This window comes from Podarcis filfolensis (assembly GCF_964270895.1).
Source record: "Podarcis filfolensis genome assembly, chromosome: 15".
Classification (NCBI taxonomy): domain Eukaryota; kingdom Metazoa; phylum Chordata; class Lepidosauria; order Squamata; family Lacertidae; genus Podarcis; species Podarcis filfolensis.
In genome coordinates, this window is record NC_139618.1 from 35451098 (window position 1) to 35475252 (window position 24155).

Genomic DNA, 24155 nt, shown 5'->3' on the forward strand with positions numbered 1-24155 from the left:
GTTTTTAAATGCTTTATGAGCTTTAACCTTGTCGTACCACAAATATGCATGCCACCCAAAAACATTATTAAAACCTTCTAAATCCAAAATGTCTGTGTTTTCAAGAAGCAGCCATTCTTTCAGCCAACAAAATGCGGCCGCAACACCAACACTTTGAATTGTGCTGTAACAGCCAGGAGACCAGGGTCAGAGTCAGGAAAAGCTGCAGAATTGGTGGAGGAGGAATGAGAGATAGGACAGTCTGGTGTAGAGTCAAGAGTTTCCACACTCCTCCTCCTGCCCCCATCTCTCCTAGCTCCACTGGCTCCTAAGACCATAAGAGGATGGAAATGGGAGAAGCAGAAAGTTACAGACAGGCAGTGTGTGAACCTGCTTGCTCGCAGCTCCGGTGGGGAAGATACATAAGCCGAGATTAGGGGCACAGGCGGAACTAGCTGATTTGGCACTCGGAGTGGCGGGGGCCATGGGGGCGGGGTGAGTGTCCCAGAGGGCGGTGGGGAGGGAGCCGCACCGCTTTGCCAACAGCCTTCCTCCCTTCCATCTTTCTTTTGACAGCTCGGGGGAGGTCCCCCCCAGGAAGCAGCCCAGGAGTGGGGGGTGGCAATGGTGCCACCTGCCCGCATCTCCCAAGCTTCCCCTGAGCTGTGAAAATGAAGGGGGAAGGGGGGGAGGCCTCCGGCAAGGCGGTGTAGCTCTTCTCCTTCCCCCAACAGCTCGGGGTAGGCTTGGGAGTCGCGGGCAGGTGGCGCGCCGAATGTCACCCCCCTCAGTGATGACACCTGGGCCGGACGGCCCCCCCTTCTCCACCCCTGGTTGGGGGTGGGGCCTGTCTGTTGCTGCAACTGCCTCATTGGATGCTCACCTAAGAGTAGCACAGTTGGTAGATCACGAGATTCTTAATCTCATGGGTTGTGGGTTCAAGTCTCTTGTTGGGTAAGAGATTCCTGCATTGCAGGAGGTTGGACTAGATGATCCTCGTAGTCCCATCTAACTCTACGATTTTTTGACGTAGGACTGAGAGACATGACTTTTCTAACTTGAAATTGTACTTTTGACAACAACAATAACAACAAATTTTATTTATACCCCGCCCTCCCCGGCCAGAGCCGGGCTCAGGGCAGCTAACACCAATAAAATCACAGTAAAAACATAATAGGGGAAAAAGAGGAAGAAAAAACCCCACCCAATTTAAAAGGTTAAAATGTATTTTAAAATGCAGCCTCATTTTAAAAGTAGCCCATAGATCAAAACCATAAGGGGAGGGAAACATAAGGGTCAGACTGAGTCCAAACCGAAGGCCAGGTGGAACAGCTCTGTCTTGCAGGCCCTGCGGAAAGATGTCAAGTCCCGCAGGGCCCTAGTCTCTTGTGACAGAGCGTTCCACCAAGTCGGGGCCAGTACTGAAAAGGCCCTGGCCCTAGTTGAGATCAATAGAGAGTTAATTCCTCATTCTGGACATTCCTCGGCTGTCATGGCCATGACGTCATCATCTTCATCATGGTCCAATCTAAGTGAAAACAGACCAATGTGAACCACCTTGAAAAATCTTATTTGTGCATATAGCAGAGGAAGGGAAATAAATTTAATATTTATTTGGTAGTAAGTCCCACTTCTCTCAATGGGACGTACAATATTCTGACAAATATTAGCAGCTTTGGGTTTGATAGAACACTAGAAAGTTATAAGTATTGCAAACATCTACACACCTATATAGACACACCCTTGACATTTCCCCTGAGGTCGTTTCTTAATATCTAACGGCTTCTCTGAGTTCCCAATTACTCTTTGATGAATGCCACACCAGAAGTGGAAGCTCTAGACGTCTGCCAGTTTGGTTCATGATTCATTAGCAGATCGAACAGAAAAAGATCTTCCAAAAGATAGCCAGCCTTAATTCCGTATCAAAGATGTCTGGAGATCCTGTGAAAAAGATTTTAAATGCTTATCTGAAAGAGCAACACCCAAACGTTTGAAGTACCGTCATCCATCGCTGCTAGTCAAAGATCTTTCAAATGGCAAAGCAGAACCCTTTACAGAAGAAATGGATTATTCTGAGTTGCTAAGCAGCTGCCTTTAAGATAATAATCTTTTCCTATGTGGTTGACATAGGAAGCTGTCTTAAACAAAGTTACTATGTTTGTCCATCTAGCCTAGTAGTGTCTTCTCTGACTGGCAGTGGCTTTCCAGGGTTTGCAGCGCAAGTCTTTCCCCTCATGGTCTACCCAGTGAAACCATACCAAGAATTGAAACTGAGGCCTTCTGCATGGAAAGCATGTGTTCTTAGCATGTAGGCTGTGCACACATGACCATTTACTTTGTGCACTCCCAATGCTTGTACGTGAATCCACATACAGATGTTACCCATAATAATAATAATAAAAATAAAAATAAATTTTATTTATATCCCGCCCTCCCCAGCCAAAGCCGGGCTCAGGGCGGCTAACAACACTAAAACAGTGCAACATTATAAAAACATTATAAAAATTAATTAAAATCAAAATTGATGGCAACCATAAACTAAAGTTTTGTAAAGATTGCCAAAGGAGGGAGTCAGGCTGTGCCCTGACCAAAGGCCTGGTGGAACAGCTCTGTCTTGCAGGCCCTGCAGAAAGATGTCAAGTCCTGCAGGGCCCTTGTCTCTTGTGGCAGAGCGTTCCACCAGGTTGGAGCCGCAGCCGAAAAAGCCCTGGCTCTAGTTGAGGCCAGCCTAACCTCTCTGTGGCCTGGGACCTTCAAGATGTTTTTATTTGAAGACCGTAAGTTCCTCTGTGGGGCATACCAGGAGAGGAGGTCCCGTAGGTACGAGGGTCCTAGGCCGTATAGGGCTTTGAAGGTTAAAACCAGCACCTTAAACTTGATCCTGTACTCCACCGGGAGCCAGTGCAGCTGGTATAGCACCGGATGAATGTGATCTCGCAGCGAAGACCCCGTAAGGAGTCTCGCTGCGGCATTCTGCACCCGCTGGAGTTTCTGGGTCAGTCTCAAGGGCAGCCCCACGTAGAGCGAGTTACAATAATCCAGTCTGGAGGTGACCGTCGCATGGATCACAGTGGCTAGGTCAGGGCGAGAGAGGTAAGGAGCCAACTGCTTAGCTTGGCGGAGATGGAAAAATGCTGCCTTTGTTATAGCTGCAATCTGCGCCTCCATGGAGAGGGAGGTATTGAAGATTACACCCAAACTCTTAACGGATGGTGCTGGCACTAATTGCACCCCCGCAAGAGATGGGAGTTGCCCCCTCAATCCCATATCGTCCCGTCCCAGCCAGAGGACCTCTGTCTTCGAAGGATTTAACTTCAACCGGCTCCCACGTAACCATCCAGCCACAGCTTCCAAGCATCTGATCAGTGTGTCTGGGGCCGAGTCAGGATGGCCATCCATCAACAGATAGAGTTGGGTGTCATCAGCATACTGATGGCAGCCCAGCCCAAAACTCCGGACAAGCTGGGCGAGGGGGCACATAAAGATGTTAAAAAGCATCGGGGAGAGAATCGTACCCTGGGGCACTCCACACACCAAGGAGTGGCGGGATGACAATTCCCCCCCCAAGCGCCACCCTCTGTCCCCGACCAGAGAGAAACGAGCGCAGCCATTGAAGGACTGTGCCCTGGATCCCCACGTCGGCAAGGAGGTGGTCCAGGAGTTCGTGATCGACCATGTCGAAGGCTGCTGACAGGTCTAGAAGAATCAGCAGCCCCGACCCGCCTCAATCCAGCTGCCTGCGGAGATCATCTGTTAGGGCGACCAGAGCCGTCTCGGTCCCATGACCAGCGCGGAAGCTGGACTGGAATGGATCCATGAAGAAGAAGAAGAGTTTGGATTTGATATCCCGCTTTATCACTACCCTAAGGCGTCTCAAAGCAGCTAACCATCTCTTTTCCCTTCCTCCCCCACAACAAAAACTCTGTGAGGTGAGTGAGGCTGAGAGACTTCAGAGAAGTGTGACTAGCCCAAGGTCACCCAGCAGCTGCATGTGGAGGAGCGGAGACGCGAACCCAGTTCACCAGATTACGAGTTTACCTTTCTTAACCACTACACCACACTGGCTCATGATGCAGAGCTAGCCTGTAGTTTCTTGAAAAACACTGCAGTTTGATGTGGTTTTCCTCAAACCAGCTTCAGTCTGAAAGGAAAATGTAAGCCACATTCACTTTAAGATGAGGTGTGTATGTATATGTGAGACAGCTCTGTGCATGCTGTTGTTATTTCATTATTCGCTGAGTATTTGGAACACATAAAATAATAATAATAATAATAATAATAATCATAATAATTATTATTTATAACTTATACTCCACCCATCTGGCTGGGCTCCCCCAGCCACTTTGGGCGGCTTCCAACAAGAGATTAAAAATACATTAAACAGTTCTTATTTCTCCACCCCCTCACACAATTTTCAAGGCAGGGGTTCCTCTTTCTTGATACCTGATGAAAAACTTCTGGAACTGTCAGAGGAGGAGGAGGTGGAGCACGTTGCAAAAGCTTTGGGGGTTAAACTGTCTCAGAAATCTCCTCAGCAAAGAATCCCCCACTCCTAAAAGCTGCTCCTCAAGGAGCAACCATGGCCACAGCTCAGCTTCTAGGTATCTTACCAGAGCTTACACCACACAGGTAGGGCAATGAGGTGGAAAAGAGAAGGGGGATCCTGCACCTTCAATAAGTTGTGTAGAACAGTTGCCATGTGAGCTAAACCAATGGACATTCCCTCTTCCTTGCAACTATTAAAGGTGTAGTAACCCACCCCTCTTTTTCACCTGACTGCCCCATGTTGTTGTTGTTTAGTCGTTTAGTCGTGTCCGACTCTTCGTGACCCCATGGCCCAGAGCATGCCAGGCACTCCTGTCTTCCGCTGCCTCCCGCAGTTTGGTCAAACTCATGTTCGTAGCTTTGAGAACACTGTCCCACCATCTCATCCTCTGTCATCCCCTTCTCTTTGTGCCCTCCATCTTTCCCAACATCAGGATCTTTTCCAGGGAGTCTTCTCTTCTCATGAGGTGGCCCAAGTATTGGAGCCTCAGCTTCAGGATCTGTCCTTCCAGTGAGCACTCAGGGCTGATTTCCTTCTGAATAGATAGGTTTGACCTTCTTGCAGTCCATGGGACTCTCAAGAGTCTCCTCCAGCACCATAATTCAAAAGCATCACTTCTTCTGCGATCAGCCTTCTTTATGGTCCAGCTCTCACTCCCATACATCACTACTGGGAAAACCATAGCTTTAACTATACAGACCTTTGTCAGCAAGGTGATGTCTCTGCTTTTTAAGATGCTGTCTAGGTTTGTCATCGCTTTTCTCCCAGGAAGCAGATGTCTTTTAATTTTGTGACTGCTGTCACTGTCTGCAGTGATCATGGAACCCAGGAAAGTAAAATCTCTCACTGTCTCAATTTCTTCCCCTTCTATTTGCTAGGAAGTGATGGGACCAGTGGCCATGATCTTAGTTTTTTTATGTTGAGTTTCAGACCATGTTTTGCGCTCTCCTCTTTCACCCTCATTAAAAAGTTTCTTTAATTCCTCCTCACTTTCTGCCATCAAAGTTGTGTCATCTGCATATCTGAGGTTGTTGATATTTCTTCTGGCAATCTTAATTCTGGTTTGGGATTCCTCCAGTCCAGCCTTTCGCATGATGAATTCTGCATATAAGTTCATGGATCACTGCCATATCATGGCGAAGGGCCTTGAATAACTCAGAGAAGCTATGAGCTATGCCGTGTAGGGCCACCCAAGACTGACAAGTCATAGTGGAGAGTTTTGATTAAATGTGATCCACCTGAGCAGATAGCAGCAAGCCACTCCAGTATCCCTGCCAAGAAAACTCCATGGACAAAGACAACAGACTGCCCCATACACAAGGTCACAATTTGCTTTCTGTGGTTCTTAGTTTTCAAATCACACTGCTCGGTATTTCTGTTTAAATGCTCTTGCTAATATTTTTATGGGAATTTAATTTTGATATTATGCATTTCTGCTTAGAAATTTGGTTATATTAAGCAGCAAAAAAGTGGTATGCTCCCATGGGTGCCCTCGGGCTGGGCCCCAATTCTAGGAAGGTATAAGCAGTGAAGGGACACGGATGGTGCTGAGAGTTAAACCACAGAGTCTAGGACTTGTTGATCAGAAGGTCGGCGGTTCGAATCCCCGCAACGGGGTGAGCTCCCGTTGCTCGGTCCCTGCTCCTGCCAACCTAGCAGTTCGAAAGTACGTCAAAGTGCAAGTAGATAAATAGGTACCGCTCCGACGGGAAGGTAAACGGCGTTCCGTGCGCTGCTCTGGGTCGCCAGAAGCGGCTTAGTCATGCTGGCCACATGACCTGGAAGCTGTACGCCGGCTCCCTTGGCCAATAAAGCGAGATGAGCGCTGCAACCCCAGAGTCGGTCACGACTGGACCTAATTGTCAGGGGTCCCTTTACCTTTATAAGCAGCGAAGGCAAACGGGACAGTGCTACACCAGCCTAATTCTGACCTCAGAAACATGCCACCTGTTTGCCTTTTTACTTACAAGCAAATCTTGCTGTTTGCTTCTTCCTCCTAAGTCCTAGTTTTGCACCCTTGCAGAACTCAGTGGGGAGGAGGAGGAGGAGGAGGAGGAGAAGAAGAAGAAAGCCAGAATTAGTTGACTCTGCCTGTCATTAGCTCTGCCTGCCATGTACTCTGAGTCTACCTACCAGTAGCCTCCTAGCCTTCCACCCTACTAATCCTAATGGGCACCAGACACCACTTGGTACAAGTCTCCAACTCAAGAAGGAAAGCAGGGGTGATGGTGTCACAGCCCAAGACAAACGAGGGCTACAAACAGGGAATTGGTCCAAAATATGATCCAAATGCAAGTTCAGGCAGAAAGTCAAGGTCATCGCAAAGCAGCCATGGGAGCCAAGGTTCAGCATCAAGGAGCCAGAAATATGTGTCCCCACCAACTGGGAGACTCAAAAAGAAGAGTTGATGCACTCTGGCCTCCCAGGGCACACCCTAACCAGAGCTGCTGGTGATGATGGTGTTTCACTGATTCCTTGATCTCAAGGAGACTGCTGCTTGAGGAGCCCTTTAGCCCAAAGTGCACGGATATTCGGGGTCTGCAAACAGGTACTATGTTGAGCCAGAGCCGGACTTTTTGATGCCGGCATCCTTGAGGGCATCAGCCTTTGTCTCTCGTAGGGCTAGGATTTCTTCAGCAGGTCTTCCCCCTGAGGGCCTCTCAAGGGGTTCCTCAAGGCCCTTAGTCTGCGGGTTGTGCAGTTTGTCCTCTGAGGACTTTGTTTGGTAGTGGGTCAGGGAGAGACTAGAGCTAGCCTGGCTCAGTCATTATGACAATAAATTATAAAGATACATGAAGAGAATAAAACAAGAACTTTGAAGACTCCCCCACACTACAGGCAAGTTTTGTTGTTAGATGACGTATGTCTGTGTCACAGCAGGGATCAATATTTAGGAGAGACATTCCTTCTTTAGTGAGAGCAATGGGGAGGCTTCTTCGTCGATGGGCCCTGCAATATACAGCTTTTCCCCAAGAACATATATTTCAAAAGAGTTAAAGGGTTCTTGTTATTTTAAAAGGCATGTTGCTCAATAAATCGAGGGGAACCAGTTTAGTTGATCCAAAGATTTGAAATGGTTAATCGGAAACTTTTGTTTGTTCTGTTGTTAACATCTCTTTTTCGTGTTTCTGGATTTTTAGATTTGCTGTCAACATCCTTGCCAATTTGGTTTTTTTAAAAACTAAACAAATCTCAATAACCCAAACATAGACAGAAATTCCCCTGAAAGCCTCTTATGGGAAAGATGGCAAGGGAGGAGAGAGAGGATTCAACCGAGGCTCTTGGGGAGGGGGGAGGAGTGTTTTGATTTGTAGCAATGAATAGGTCTTTTCCATGTTTCTGTGACCCAGAGTAGATGCTGATGTTCCAGAGGTGAGGTCTCTTTTATTGCACCATGTGCACCATCATTCTGAATTGTAGCCCTTGTTGTTGTTCTTGCTTTGTGAAATCATGATGACTAGGCAAAGCCTTTCTCACCTCTTCCTCCCCTGGGTCAAGGCAAGAATGTGGTGCTGCAAACACCAGCTAAACAGCCCAACGCTGACATTTTATAATGTGTACAAAAATGTGTATATTAGGGGAAAGTGTGCATGTAAATACATACATTTTAAGTGATGATAACATACAAAAATACATTATATTAGGGAAATTTGCTTATAATAATGTGTATATTAAGAGAAATGTGTCCTAAAATGCAGACAAATTTAAAAATAATAATTTGACGTGAATAACTGAATTTAAGATTAGAAAAGTAAGAAACCGAGGGAACCCAAAAATAACAGATTAGTCCATCTCTACTAGTGAAGGGCGAGATTATTTTTTTTTAAAAGCCCACATTTAAAGGCAAATTTGCCTAATTTCCACTGTCTGAAACAAAATATCCTTCCAAATCTGCCTGTTTCTGAATTTTGTAACGGAGTTCTCCTTCCAACTAATATGTACTAAAATGCATATACTATAAATATATTAGTAACAAAATATGTCGTATATTTGGACAAATTGTTTTGCAAAAATGTGCATGCAAGCGTGTGTTTATTGGGAGAGATTAAAACTAAAATTCTTATGAATTTTCATGCAAAGTTGTTGTTTTTTTTAAAAAATTGCAGCTTAATATGGAAGTGTGGAGAGGCAAATTTAAGACTGAAAAAGTGAGAAGACGAGAGAAATCAAAACTGACATATTCTCCACCAATCCCATGGGGCATGTCTGACATTTTTGCACCACTATGTTTTCTTCTCCCTTGCTAGGTTATACTTCTATAGGTTACATGCAGCTATTTTACATTGGTGTAGCAGCAACAGCAACACCCCACCTTCCCCTTATCCAGCATAACTGGAGTTCAGATTGCAATCACATCTAGGTATGTGTGCAATCATGCTGTTAACATATGCAGCTTTGATCTGGCATTATTTCATTTTGGACTGTATGTCTCCTTACAAATATTTTAAATAAAAATAAATAAAGAATATAAGCTAGTAAAACACACACACAATATTATCTAGAACTAAGTCTGCAATCCTTCAGAATTGCAGAGCAATTCTAAACTCCCTTTGGGTGAGGTTGGGGATGAGTTGGATGGGGCAGAGGTGTCTCTTTGCCTAGCACTGTCAACCTCCACCAGTCTCTGCCTATGGAGTGATGCCAGCACAATGCCCTGCCCCCCGCCCGCCTTCCATTTCCTTAGGGTAGTTGGGTAGGTTGAAACTGTGCCACTGAGTTACCCACTTGAAGCAATCAGCAGAAAGCCATGAAATGAAGTGTTCTGGAGAGGGAGGGGCTGAGATGGCCTGCAATCCATTGGTTCCTTGGGTGTTATGTGACATCATCAGGCCTGATGGCTGTGCAACTGGCCCCCCTCCACCCTGGCTGGAAATCTGAGCAGAGCTGCAGATGCATCCACTCCATTAGATCCTGCCAGGCAGTGGCTGGGGCCAGGATTGTACCCCAAATCTCATTTAACTTAGTGGGACTTGGAATCAATATACACAGGCTGGTTCTGCACATCCTGCAATAGGATGAAGGCTGCCACATTACATTTTAAAATAGTAAAATATCCCTAAAGGTCTTCATTTTCCATTAAAAAAAGCAATCAATTTAAAACAAACTTCTGCAGTGTCTAACGTAACAGGTGGGGTTTGGTAGTGAGTTTGTCAGCAGCATAAAAGTCACAAAGGAAAGGGACTTAAGGACATTAAGAACTGCTTAGCAATCTTCAGTGAAGCATAAGAAGCTGTTGAATAAGTAACAACAGCTGAGAAAACTAGGAAATTGCAGCCAGAAGATCAGATTTAATAAGGCCTGGTCTACACATGCAGAGGAATGAAGGGGTAGAGCCCATACCCTCACACCTTGCACAGGTGGAAATGAGGTCAAACTTGTGACACCCCTATTTTTCATACCAAGGATCACTGCCCAAGACACCCTTCCCTCCAACCCCCTCCATACCTTATGTGTTGCTGGAGGCTACTCCAGCTGCTGTATTCTTACTGTTCTATGAGCCAAGATGTTTGGTGTTCTTTAGATTAAGAAACATGAAAACTGAAATTGTTATTGGGGAAGCTTCTACCACCACCACTGTTTCCCTGACTTTGAAGTTGTCGTCCTGTGAGATTCCTTGTGAGCAGGAACGTTCTCTCCTTAAGTCGGGGACGGAGAGGTGTTTTCAGCTCAATGGCCACGTTCCCTTTTGGACCATCTTCCAGGGACCATATGCTAGTCGTGGGTGGAACCAGCAGATGGATGAATACAAATTTTATCTTTTGTGCAGTGGGCCAGTTTCTTCACTCTTGCACCCTGCTCTCTATTATCCACCCAGGCACGCACAATGCATGATTAGCATTAAAGGACACATTCTAGCCAGGCAAAAACACTTAAGGATGGTGCAAAGCAGAGCCAGTGATGAGTGTGGTTTGGGGGAAGGAGCTGGGAAGAGCCACGAGGGTCACAGAGAGATTCCTGGAGGGTTGCCTCCTGGGTCTGAAGTTCCTTATGCATACTTTAAGTCCACAAGTCACCATCAGCTGGACTTCACCCTGTCTTTATTGTGAACCTTGCCTTAGAAATCTATAGATGGACCTCAGCTGGTTAGAAGGGTGAGTGAGAAAACTTCAGAACAAAAGTTATATCACTCCAAAGATCTGATCTAAGAAAAAGATGGGTTACAAAAAATGAAGAAATATTGTTTGCCTAATTCATATCTACTTGAATTAAATAATAAAGATGTGAAAGTGAAGTGCATTTCTACAGGTGAAGGGCCTGAGGTCCATCTTGTGGCCTTTGCACAAGTTTTCCCAAGCGACAGTGATGAATGCATCTTTGAAATTATCCATTTTTATGTTGATTCCCGGGAGGGAAAGTAGCAGAAACCAATAAATGAGAGGGAAGTTGCAGTGGGTTGATCTCTTAGGGCAACTGCAACATCACCCTACCTGTCTTGATCTGCCCTCACCCAGACTTCATTCTTACAACCAAGTCCAGCGTGTTGCAGCAATACCCGCCAACTTCCTTTCCCTTAGCCTCAGTGTTGTTATTGTAGAACTCAGCAGAGAGGAGGATGGGGACAAAAGTAGAATTAATTGGCTCACTTAAGATATCACTGAGGAAATGACTCCATGGCAAAAAAATGGATTTTTCCCCCCAAGGGAGAAAAAGATATGGGTTTTGCTCTGTTACAGTCCCATAATTAGGAATGGATGAATCTCCCATTTCCAGTTTCCAGTTTTTCCAGCCTTATGTACAGTTTGCTACATTTCCACACCAGTTTGGAAGCTCTATTTAAAAGTTGGCAAAAAATATTTCTCTTTTAATGCACAGCTTTGCAAATACCCACATTTTGTATATAGTTTTGCCCAACTTAATGCACTTTTATACGTTATTTGCAGTAATATACACATTTTTGTGAGCATTTACCCATGTATACTTTTTATACAGCTGTACCTGGGCTTTCGAACAGCTTAGTTGTCGAACAAATCAGCTCCCAAATGCTACATACCCGGAAGTAAGTGAACATCTGACGCAGCTTCTGCTTGAGTTCAAGAAGCTCCTGCAGCCAATTGGAAGCTGTGCCTTGGTTTTTGAATGGTTTTGGGAGTCGAACAGACTCCTGGAATGGATTAAGATCGAGAATGAAGGTGCCACTGTAACTGCATTGTAGAAAAATTGGAGGGGTAGATTTTAAAGGATAGTCATGTTTCAGAGTTTGTGTATTGGTTTGGGAAGTGTAAATTGGGTCAGTTTGCATTCAGATATAAGCCACACAAATTTCTCCTCCATATTTCCACAACCCATTGAGAACTCTTCAAAATAAACCTCCCTAGGACTGGGTAGTAAATGAATGAGTTAAATCTTAAATTCAGTTTTGGAGAAGAGATGGAATCACTGTTTGAATATTTTCAGGTCCAGTATTATTATTTTTTTATCAGACTTGTTAAGACCACCAGGATCAGTATGCTGAGATCTTTCACAGTTTGAAATTAGAAAGTTAGAGGGGGAAAATGAGACATCTATTACCACCAGCGGGATAGCAGGCATTTTTACACAGAGGAAGGAAGTTGGCCTAGGATATATATTAAAATGAGAAAAGAGCCTGGGTGTTGTTTTCTGTAACACTTGCTTGGAGAAACAAACTTTATGAATGGCTTGCAGGTTATCCAAGCAGCCCAGAGGTGTTGCTTACATAATCGTTACCCATACGTATGAAATATGGCAGCATATTAGGGGGAAATAAAATGTAGAAAGCCACACAGAAGGGGTGTTCCAATAACCTCCTTCATTCACTGAAAAAGTGTGTAGAGCTTCACTTGCTGGCTTTGCTTTCGATCCATGGGGACAATTTTTTTTTTTATCAGAATACTAACAAGTCACGGAGAAAACTGCAGTTATTTTCACAAATATATGCACACTTTACCCTAGCATATACATTTATGTATACATTGTGTGATCCGCCGGCGACAGCCCCAGCCCCCTGGGATCATAAGGAATGAATAAAGACTTTGACAACATTATATGGAATTAAAATTAGGCCACAACTTTATTAAACTTCCGAATGTAGGAAGACCTTGGCTTCGGCCTTGGGCGTGTATCCCTCCCAGCCCCCCAGCCGGGGGGAACTGCGGCTCATCAGGGTAAATGGGATGTGGGGTGCTCTGTGAGACGTAATTGTAGAAGGCAGCCCAGCCCATATCCCTGCACGCAGGGTAGTTAAATGACAACCTTTCAGTGTATGGCCAGTGACACCCATATATATAAAACCCCTTTAAGAGGGGGACCCTGGAATTGCCGTCGTGGGGGGGATGAGTCACCACTTCACGCGCCCCCACCCCAACAGGGAAGAAAAGACTAAAGGATTCCACCCAAGGCCATAACGGTCAAAGTTGTGATGAATTGCTACGGGGAAGACAAAACCTGCCAATGCAGGAAAATTTCTTCCCGGTCCTTCAACAGCAGCCAGTCAAAGACCGTAGCAGCGCCCGCTAAACAGGAAGAAAAAGTTAACCTGCAAACAACAAACATTAAACAAAGGGAGGGTGTTGTTGTTTAGTCGTTTTGTCGTGTCCGACTCTTCGTGACCCCATGGACCAGAGCACGCCAGGCACTTCTGTCTTCCACTGCCTCCTGCAGTTTGGTCAAACTCATGCTGGTAGGTTCGAGAACACTATCCAATCATCTCGTCCTCTGAAAGGGAGGGTAGGGAGGGTGAATCTCCAGAGCCGACTGCCTGGCTATTGTCGGCTCCACCCCTTATTTATAAATGGGGCTGGCCCCATCTCCGAGCAAGAAACTTGATTACTGAGGCTGGGCATGAACCTCCAAAAATCCACACTGAGAGGCAAGCCAGCCCCTGTTTGCCAGTAACCTCCCTGGGAACTATAGCGCGATCCCGCAAAGGGCACCCACAATGTAAAGTGTGAGTGCTCATTACCTGGCTGGACAACTGCATTGCGAAATACGGAGAAGTGTGAATGTCAAAGGATGGCTGTGTTTTAGTTTGCACACAGTTTCAGAAAGTGCAAATTTGGTAGGTTCGCCTTTAATGTGAAATAAATGGAATCCCTCCCCTCCATCTCTAGCTACAAAATTCTGTTGCAGTTCCCACATATTTCTATAGCTGCCAAAGCATCCAGTTCACTGGAGTGAAATGAACTAAGTTCAGCAAGGACGCCTACATCAAGATTAAGAGGCACTAGTTACAATGATTGATTGCCTGAATGAATGGTCAGGTAATAAAATAAAAAAGTGCTTTAAAGAAATTAATGGATACTCTTTAAAACAAGCACACCAGGCAGAGACTTAGATAATGCTCTAACAGCACTATTTGACAAAAAAATATATGTATGCCACAAAGTAAAGAAAAATATATGGACGCTACAAATTTTTGAGAAAGGCAGAAAGAGATCTAAAAAGCAAACCCACCCAGCTAAATTGCAGCATTACGGAAGCTATTAAAAGAAGGGGGGAAAGGACATAATTTACAAAGTGGATTGCAAATCCAAATGTGGAAAAACCAAAAAACCAGCATAAATTATGGCAGCTTAAACATAAGAAGAGAATGGAATTTGTGGAGGAACTGCAAGAATTTTGGAAAACACACAAAGAGACATAAAAGCCACCGCAGTGAAAGACGTTCATTAAAATGTCACAAGTGATTGAGTCAAACAACGGATTTGTTGTATCTGTTTTCACTGAAGAGGGTGTTAGCAACGAGCTTCCTGCACCTGTATATAATCAATTTGTGATAGATCTCCATATTTACAAAACCATAGGAGAGGTTCCAGGGTAAATTGATAGTTTAAGCAGCAACATGTCACCAAAAACAGATGGCATCTCTCAAGGACTTTTGAAGAAACTCTGATATGAAGTTGCCATCTACTAGTGCCAATAAGCAGCCATGATCAGTAACTTTCATTTTCATTATTACTTCCCCCGCTTCCATCCATTTACTGCTACTGAAGGAAAATGAACATAACGGTCACAAATCTAATACATTCAGGATTGGCACAGTTCATCAGAAATCCAGTTGCAGCAGACTTAACTTAAACTTAACAATAACTTATAATAAGACTAAACTTAACACTATATACAGAACAGAACACTATATACAGAACACTATATACAGAACACTATATACCACACCCAAACAAAGAGACAGAAAAAGAACATAGTGAAACCCAGGCTCCTTTTGGCCTAGTATAGTCAGCGTGACCTTGACAGAAGGATAACAGAACCAATTTAAACCAGCTTTACTCAGCTTCTCAGAAGGAATAACCTAAACAAGAACCTTCTTCCACACAGAGAAGAAACCTTCCAGAACCCTCTTCAACTAAGCAGAACAGGAAAGATCTCTACACATCAGATCAATACTTTCCTGTACTAAGAAATGCAAACTGACAATAATGGCACCAGGTGTGCGCAGGTAAAAAGATAGGTGCTTTGAAGTAGCCCCAAAGAGCTGGTCTTTCTGCTTTAGAATGTTGTGTCACCTGACATCACTGTGACATCAGGTGGATTGCTACTTGTCAAATTTGGGCCCAGGGGTGGGAATTAGGGGAATAAGAACCTGCTCTTTCAGGTCTCCATCCCTGATCTATCTAGTAATTACCAAAAACTAAACTCCTAACTAAAACTAACCTCATTATTACATTTATATCCAGGGAACTCCGAGTGGTGTACATGGTTCCCCCCCATCCCGATTTTATACTTTGAATCATAAATTGCAGAGATGAAAATGACTCCAAGAGTCACCTGGTCCAGCCAGCTGCAATGTGGGAATAGCCTACCTGTGAGGTAGGTTAGGCCCAAGGTCCCCCTGTGAACTTAATGCCTGAGTGGGGACTTATTTTCCTAGATTATAGTCCAACACTAACCACTCCATCACACTGGTTCTTTAATATTGATCCTTATTTCTGAGTAGTGCTAACTCTTGTTCTTAGAGGCTCCAGAAATGAGCACAAATAAAAGCAACCAACATAGCTCCAAAAATATGTATTAAATCCACGTTAATCCCGTTACACCTCCAGCAATGCAGGTCATGTTTTGGCAAAATAAAAATATAAACCATTCTGGGTGGAGTTAGGTAGGATTGGAAAATTGTCTTAAGATAATTCTCTTTCAGGTTCACATTAGTAAATGTTCCGGGAATATTTTTGAATGCCCACATCCATTCTGATTCAAAGATTATTAACCCACTATTTGTTTAGTCCCATTTCCTTTTATATGAAGGATGGAGAAATTCTTTTGCACATATTGAGAGTATTAAACAGATCTTCGTTATTAATTTAATCATTTTGCTCAAGAAGACATTCATATGAGGTTCTTCCACATGGTAACCCACAGTTAGCTTTGAGTTGTTCTACTATGTCTCAGTTGAAAAAAAAGAAAGAAATAATGGTGAGCATCTATGATTGAGTATTATTGCTGCCTGTTCATATGAAATGATTTGATCCTGCCTAAACCAGCTACTACAGTATAATTGCTTGTCTATGAAACAGTTTCTTAAAACTGGAGATAATGTTGAAAATATTTTTTTTTTGAATATTGTTTTGAATATTGAATATTTTTCCTTTTAGTCTATTCAATGTACTTTAGAGGATCCCTCCTTATGTTGCCCCTTTCTTCCTTCATGTGTCATTTTTCTTTCCCCTTTCTACTTCACTTGTTTTGTTTTTTCTTGACAAGCAGGTTTGTTTGATGTATAATGGTCTTGGCTACAAAGTGTAATAATATGATATTAAACAAATATTTAACAAACTTGGGGATAAGGTAGCGTCAGAGCAGGGCAAGGCAACCTTTCACTAACTGCAGACTGATATTTCAAGCCTTGTGCCAAGACTGGCTCAAATGTAATTTACTGTCGCATTCAGTAATGGTTAAGCACGCTCTATAAATCAAATGCCTTTATGTGTAGAACATTTTAGAAACCCATTTTGTATGTTTCTGTTCCAACATATATCTGTCTGATCCACAGCTAAACAAGGACCCTCCACCAATGCAGGAGCTCATGTTATTGACAAGGAGGGAACCAAAGATGACCAGATCCCATGATAACCTGTATACACCAATTGCCCTGTTTTCTAGGGATAGTCCCTATTTCTGTATTTTCGGAAGATTTTATGGGCATCCTTTGCCAGCCTGGTGCTCTCCAGTTGCTGTGGCACAAAGAGTGCTGGAAACTCATTACTTGTGGGTAGGGATGATGGGAATCAGTTAAATTTGCATTCAAAGGTGAACCTGCCCAGTTTTCACTTTCTGAAACAGTACATGAACTGAAACTCAGCCATCCTTTGAAATTTGCGCATCTCCGGATTTTGCCATGCAGTTCTCCAGACAAATCCATCTGTGTTTTTGTTTTTAATGGTGGAATGGACATAAAATGCATATATTGGTGAATCTGCCTCACATCAGGGAATATTGCTCTGCAAAAAAAAAAAATGTGCTAAATAATTTTCATGGGGACTTTAAAAAACAACCTACTAAGTGATGTGGAAAGGTATAGAATGGAACTTAAGACAGGAAAAATGGGAAACAGAGAAACTGAAATTCCCTACTTGCAAGCTGGTTTGGGGAAGAAGACACAGAGCATTGCTTTCTGATTTAGATATATATTGGTTACTAAGAGTGACATGTGGAAAATCCTGGTGTCTGCCCACTCTCCTGTGTGTTTTGGATAAGAATGGAAAGGATCTGTTTGCATCTCAAAGGCTACCTCTCTCAGATTTGGACATGGCAGGCTGCGCATTGACACTCCATGCCTGATTGGATCAAAACAAATGCAACCCAAATGGCGATGTGAAATGGTGATTGACTTTGGGCATCTTAGACTAGCTGATGTTGTGCACATCTCTTTGAAACAACTGCGTATTTTCACAGAAGGGCTCCTCAGCTAGATGCGCCTATCTTTATCCATTTGAGTGATTTTATTTTGCTTTTTTTTTTTTTTAAAAAAAGATCTTAGCAAATTCATATTTCCAGTAATTCCTCAGAGAAGGATGAGTTCTCACTCATTAGGGCTGCTGATGAGTGAGATCTTTGTTCCCGTCCTCTGCATGTTTTCATGCTTTTAAAAGGAAATGTCACATATGTCAGGCACTGTGCTGGCCAAAGAGAATGTAGGCATTTCGTTGCACTCCTAGCCTTGGGAGATACAAAAGATGAAGGGTGTGTGGAATTGCTGCCCCAGCCAACCTCCCAGTTTCTCCATGAGCATGAATGCAATGCTCTTATTTTCACTGCTAGAGGGGAAATGTCATGTGGAAATCAAAAGATTGCACATTCTTTGAGAATGATGTGTACAAGACTCTCTGAAGCTATGTGACTGACGCACAGCCGATCAGCCGGCCTCCCTCAGCCCCGCTGGCTGTTTTGCAGTTGGTGGCTTTGTCACTTTTGATCGATTCCCAGTGCTTTTTCCAATAGTCGGCTGAGTTCCAGAGTCCAAAAGCAAATGGGAGATTGCGTCTGCTTTTTAAAGTGCTAAATGCATTTTATGAGCTAGGAACTCTCCTCTCATTTTCCACTTGCCACCTCTTTCGCCACTTCCCCTTTCTGCAGTCCCCATTTTTCTTCTCCAGCCTGCTCACCTCCTTGGGCTACAGCATGGATAGGCAAACTAAGGCCCAGGGGCTGGATCCAGCCCAATCACCTTCTAAATCCGGCCCGCAGACGGTCCAGGAATTGGTATGTTTTTACATGAGTAGAATGTGTCCTTTTATTTAAAATGCATCTCTGGGTTATTTGTGGGGCTTGCCTGGTGTTTTTACATGAGTAGAATGTGTGCTTTTATTTAAAACGCATCTCTGAGTTATTTGTGGGGCATAGGGATTCGTTCATTTTTCCCCTTCAAAATATAGGACGCCCCCCCCCCCACAAGGACTGAGGGACAGTGGACTGGCCCCCAGCTGAAAAAGTCTGCAGACCCCTGGGCTACAGGGCTGGTTCTGCCATGAGAGGTAGATGCTGAAGGGGTAGGGGTAGGTCAGCAATTCCCTCCTCCATCTCCCTTGAGACTGCTAAGGAAGCTAGCCTGCTGCCCTGAGATGAAGCGAAGTCTGCTGCCCCATTGCTGGTGTTGAGGTAAGATTTAGCTGAATCCTGAACTGAACCAGGCCGATTTGGGGGGATCCAGGCTTGGGCAGAGTCAGGTAGAGCCAGGCTTTGGTAGAATCAGGTAGAGCCAGCCCTGTTTTGCTGTGGTTTGGGCCTCCTAAAGCAATCTGGGACTGTCAGAGGCAGAAAGAAGGTGAGGCAGGCAGCCCCACCACATTCCCCCACAGGGAATAAACTACAGAAGCAAAGCCCGGCAGGATTGAATCCTGCTGAGCAGAGAATTTGATTTTGCAGGCCCCTGTGCTTTGCAAATGCATTCTTTGCGGGGAAGGCGCTTGTGAAAGCAGGCTCGAACCCTCCTGCTTTTGGTGACACAGTGTCTCTAGCCCCCTTCCAACTGTATTTTTTACTCAGGGCTTAAAAAATTCTAGTGAAACATTAGCCCCACCCCAGAACTGATTTGGGGGCAGATCTGGGGGGGGGGGTAGGTGGTCCCTGGGTTGTGGGGAAGCTGTGCGTAGCCATAATTGACAGGTCCTCCATACAGCTGAGAGATCCTTGACTGGCACCTTTTCCTCTGTTACTGGATATTGGCTGCTACTCAGGATGGGACAATGATACCCTGACAATTGGGGGCTGTATTCTTGCCCTGCATCAATTTTTTTATGATGGGGCCGAGAAAACATTTTTTTTAAAAAAATCTCAACCTGTTGGATAGGCTTTGCTGCAACACAGGGTCTGACTCTTGCTAATAGCAAATGCCAGAAGGCAGCCTCTCTTAACGTCCAGATACAGCGTTAATTACAATGATTCTGCCAACCTGGAAATGTGGCTCTGTGAGTTGGTGGGAGAAGAGGCACAACAGATGGCAAATCCCCCTTGCAGCTCTCGGGAGGTTGCAGCATTAATTAATTAATTGCAGAGGCCCTAAATGAGCAACACATGCCACAGTTAAAAACGGGATCTGCAAAACAGAATTCTTTTGCCATTATTTGCTAGGGATGGGATTCATTCCTTTTGGATTACGATAACTAGTGAATGCTAGGATATGTTAGTTTTCTCACCAAACCACTACCTCGCTGTGGTCAGTTCCCACACTGCATTAGTAGTATGCCTGAGACCACTCAGTAATCACATGGTTCCCTTGGAATGAAGGGGACTTAGCTTTGCTTTAGACCTTCCCTTTGAAGAGTTATATGTGCTCCTTTATTACATTTCTGCAACAATGTTAAACCATTAATTAGAATAAACTACATCACCTTGGGGAAAGCCGAGGTGCAACAGGTAAACATGTCTTTATTCATGTACTTACACACCAAACCCTCCCCATTATTGCATAACCACAACACAAAAATGTGGGAGAGGGTGGGTTTGTTACAAGCTTACCTGTTAGGTTAGGGAGGCCAGAAGATGGAAGAGTCAACAATCCTTTTATGACACATAGTTCCCCTCCCATTTGTCCCTCCCGGCCGGACGTCTCCTGAAGAAAAAGAAAATATGTTGATGCAATATAATTGCCTATGTATTTACCAAGTCAAATTTGGGAAGCTAGATTCAAATGTTGAGGATCTGGGGACCTATGGGTATTGATTAACCTTGCTCAATGCATCACTGAACTGTTATGCCACGGCTGGGCAGGAGATCAGAATCTATTGCTGCAGTGGGGAGTGGCCAGCCCACCAGGCTTCCCCATTTGACCTGCAAGGCTACTTGGCCCAAGGCACACCCACAAGGTTGTTTGGTCCAAGCCATGACCACGTGCCCTACAACTGACATCATATACAGGATTAATGGAATTAGATCAGCAAGGGGTTCCCCACCTATCATTACAGGCAACTCCTCATTTTCATGGGGTTTTGTTCCAAGGCATCATGTGTGTTGGCAGGATGACAAATGGGGAGTTGCCTGTATTTTAACGGGAGGAAGAACCACCCCCCACATCAAAGATAGAATTTCAGAATCCTGATTGAGAAGTAGGTTTGCACTTGGCATAGCTGTCAAGTGTCCCTTATTTGAAGAGACAGTCCCTTATTCCAGCGCCATGTCCCGCTGCTGTCCCTTATTGATGGATGTCCCTTAAATGTCCCTTAAATGATGTCCCTTAAATTTCAAAGGAAGCAGCTCCTCTCCCTCCGTCCCTGCTGGCCAGGGAGGAGGGAGGCTCCAACTGTGTTGCTTGGCTGTGTTGCTCACCCAATAAGAAGTCTAAGAACGACTGGGGGGTGGAGCTTGCATGCCTTGTGTGTGGCTAGTTAATGCAAGCTGAGGGTTTTTTTGAATGCTGGACGCCATTTTGTTGCACGTGCTGCTGCAAACTTTGCAGTGCAAAGCCAGGCCGGGGAGCCATCTTAAGTTGAGGCTGCATAGGCCTTGTGGTGCATGTGATTCAGATTCTATTCAGTTGAACCTCTGGTTACAAAGTTGGTTGGACAGTGTTCTCGAAGCTACCCAGCATGAGTTTGACCAGACTGCAGGAGGACAGGAAGACTGGAGTGCCTGGAACAGGTGAGGCTGCAGGTCCCTTATTTTGGCTGCTCTTCCCTTATTTTCAAGGCTGCTGGTCCCTTATTTTCAAATCTGTAAGTTGACAGCTATGGCACTTGGATATGCAGGACATTGCAGTGTACGGCTTGTGGTCTACAGTAGGCAGCTGTCTCAGTTTCCCCATTTAGGTTTTTGCTCCAGCGGCTGAGATCTTTCAAACCGGAGCCTCACTCTGCTTGTGTGATGCGCTGAATATTACAGAGACCTGGCCCTCCTCCCTCCTCCATGTACACACAGAGAAGGAATGAAGGAGTCTTGACTGTACATAATCTAGAAAGCAATGGGAGGTGAATTGTAGATTTCTAACTTACCAGTGTTGCTCTGGAAAAATAATAACAAGAAGAACAGGCCACTGTGAGCCTCCAAATCCAGAGGAACATTTAATTGGGAATAATTTCCTCAGAGCAACCACCAGCAACCTGAAAAAAGCAGGCATGGCTCCTGTTCAACCCAGGCACTGTTGAATGGCATGTAATATGTTCAGTCCTGTCAGTGCAACAACCAAAGTACTTGTCATGTTGCTTACCCTTAGTATCAGTCCCTCTCTCTCTCTCTCTCTCTCCACCCGCCTCCCTTTCTGCTTTGCTCTGTGCTGCTCTTCCTCCGAAACTCTGTGTGTTAACAGCTTGCTGACAGGCTGTTGCTTGCTAATTGGGAATCTCAGAATGGAATTACAACAACCAAATTTTCTCAGGCTGGACTCCGATGGCAGCCTGTGTGTTCAAACCTGAATGATCTTCCTTGCACTCTTAATAAGGGCCTCGTGCCGTACCTGTCAGTGCTGCTCCTCAGTGAGTGGTGAGTTTTAAGGGCTCACTGAGAGAACATTTAGAGATCCTTTTGTGTTGGGGAGAGGAACACCCAAGTGGGTTGTAATTGGTCTGTCAAGGTTTTTTTGCTTGTCACTGGAGGTGTAAACATAAAACAGCACTGACTGGGGAAGGGGAGCTGGGAGTTCATTTGATCCAGAACGAGGAAGAGCAAGTGAATCTTCCTGGGCTGACCTTGAGAGGTCCGACTCTAAATTAACTTGCTTCCAGCCCATGGATGCTGCTGCTGTCAACATCACCTGCAGAATTTGCACTCCCAAGTGCAAGTTTACTCTCTGTGGCTGCATTCATAGGCCAGTTTATTCCATTTCTCCAACTGTTAATTTCACAATATACTTCCAGATATTTAGAGGAATATAGGGCAAGGCTGCATTCACACAACAGTTTATTCTCCTTCCCCAAAATTTCCCTAACTGTTAATTTTTACATTATATTTGAGCCTTCACTTTATGTTTTAGGGGGAAAAAAGGCAAGGAAGGACAGATAGAGGTGTCTGGGATTGTGGAAAAAGTGTATAGGGATATGTTTTTCTCCCTTCCTCAGAATACTACAACCTGGGTTCATTGAATGAATGTAACTGAATGCTGGAAGAATCAAGACAGACACAAGAAAATACTTATTCATGCATCACCTAAATAGTTAACTTAGAGCCATCTTCATTGTTACATGTATTTTTGTTCCTGGTCCCATGATATCTGCCTGTGACATGGGTATTAAAAAGCAGTGAATATTTTTAAGAGATATATTTTTTTTAAATGGTATGCATGCCTATGTTTGGGTTCTTGATTAAAGACCCTGTACTAGTCAGTGTGGACAGACACCGTAGTTACTTTTGTCCTACCGCCTGAAAATGAAGGGCAAATTAGGCCAATCCTCTGCCAACTTCTCAGGATATAAGAACAACATTTATTTTTTCTGGAGAACATACCTAGCGTTACATTGGACCTCGAGATAAAGCTATATCCACCATTAAGGCAGAGAATTCCTTGATGACAAAGGAAAGGTTTAAAGTCATTTGAGGAAAATAGCTGTCTCCAGTACCTGCTTCTCAGTGGATGAAGGGGTTATAGGGGTCAGGAAGCCTTTAAAGACTTTGTTTGTGTGCCAGCAAACCTTGTTTCCCATTGTGCTTGATCAAAACTTTAGAGTCAACCTAAGTGACCTCCTTGTGGTTCCAGAAGAACTGAACCCATATCCTGGAAGGCAAGAAACAATGTTCTTCCTCCCCGCTAGCCTGTCAGCCCAAGCCAGATTTGCAGAATCACTGTGATCAAAGGAATCTCACTTGGAATGCAGACTCATAGTGGCTCCAGTGGAAATCTACCAGGAATGAAATTTGAGGGTGCGAGGGTGGGGAGGGTTGCCCAGGGAGATATGGTTGCTTATGAAAGCCAATGATGGATGCCCCATTTGAATTTTGTGGGCTGGCCTTAAAGAGCAACACCCGGGAGGTCAGATCCTTATCAGGCTTTCTTGCACCAGCAGACTGGAGGCTTGATAATATCTCTGAAGAGCTGACTTTGTTGTCACATGCGTTTCTGTCTCTGGTCCCATGATATCAGACTCCCCCGCCCCCCCTCCATGTGAATTGCTTGTATTCTTACATTCTGACCCTTGCCAGAAACCCAACAAGCAAATTTGCATTTTCAAGCATGATATTTCCTCCCAAACTGCATAGTTTGGGGGACTAGAAAAGAGGGGTTTTTTGGCAAGCTGTTTCATTATAATCAAGGGCAGAGCAAGAATTCTTTTGGACTGGCTAGGAGACTAGCCATATGCTTTTTTGGCAAAACATTTGACAGGGTGGGGACCTGAAAACTGGCACTTAAAAAAAAAAATGTGGAATGCCCTTCTCTTTGTCATCCATGAAGTAGCAACCATCGGTTGTATGGGATGTCATGTGGAGACTTACCTATTTGCCCAGGTTTTGTGTTTGTATCTTTTGAATTTCTGTTTAATCCACTTTTATTTGCTTTTTATTGCTGTTTTACTAATTTTATACTGTGTTTTTGACATATATATAGAGAGAGTTAGAGAGATGTTTGAAATAGCAAGCAGTATATAAATACTTTAAAATATAATAAATAGCAAGACTTCTGCTGGATCAGATAAAAAATTAATCTTGTTCGGAATAAAGCTATGTACTAAAGGGCCCTGAAATTTCTCTAACCTACCAGGAATTGCTGAAGAATTGAAGCTGAGACCACTGCTCTCTC

The 24155-nt window shown here is 44.3% G+C and overlaps 1 long non-coding RNA gene across 2 annotated transcripts; it reads right to left on the reverse strand.

Annotated features, from left to right (window-relative positions):
- Positions 1 to 1225: 1225 nt before the first annotated feature.
- LOC310750809 lies at positions 1226 to 20394 on the reverse strand. 2 transcript variants are annotated; one of them, XR_014542296.1, is made up of 3 exons: positions 19952 to 20394; positions 1707 to 1920; positions 1226 to 1507 (listed from the first exon to the last, which is right to left on the reverse strand). It is a non-coding gene; the product is annotated as an uncharacterized lncRNA (long non-coding RNA). The 2 variants fall into 2 exon arrangements; XR_014542297.1 differs by lacking the exon at positions 19952 to 20394 and adding an exon at positions 11462 to 11658.
- Between the last annotated feature and the right edge of the window lie 3761 nt (positions 20395 to 24155).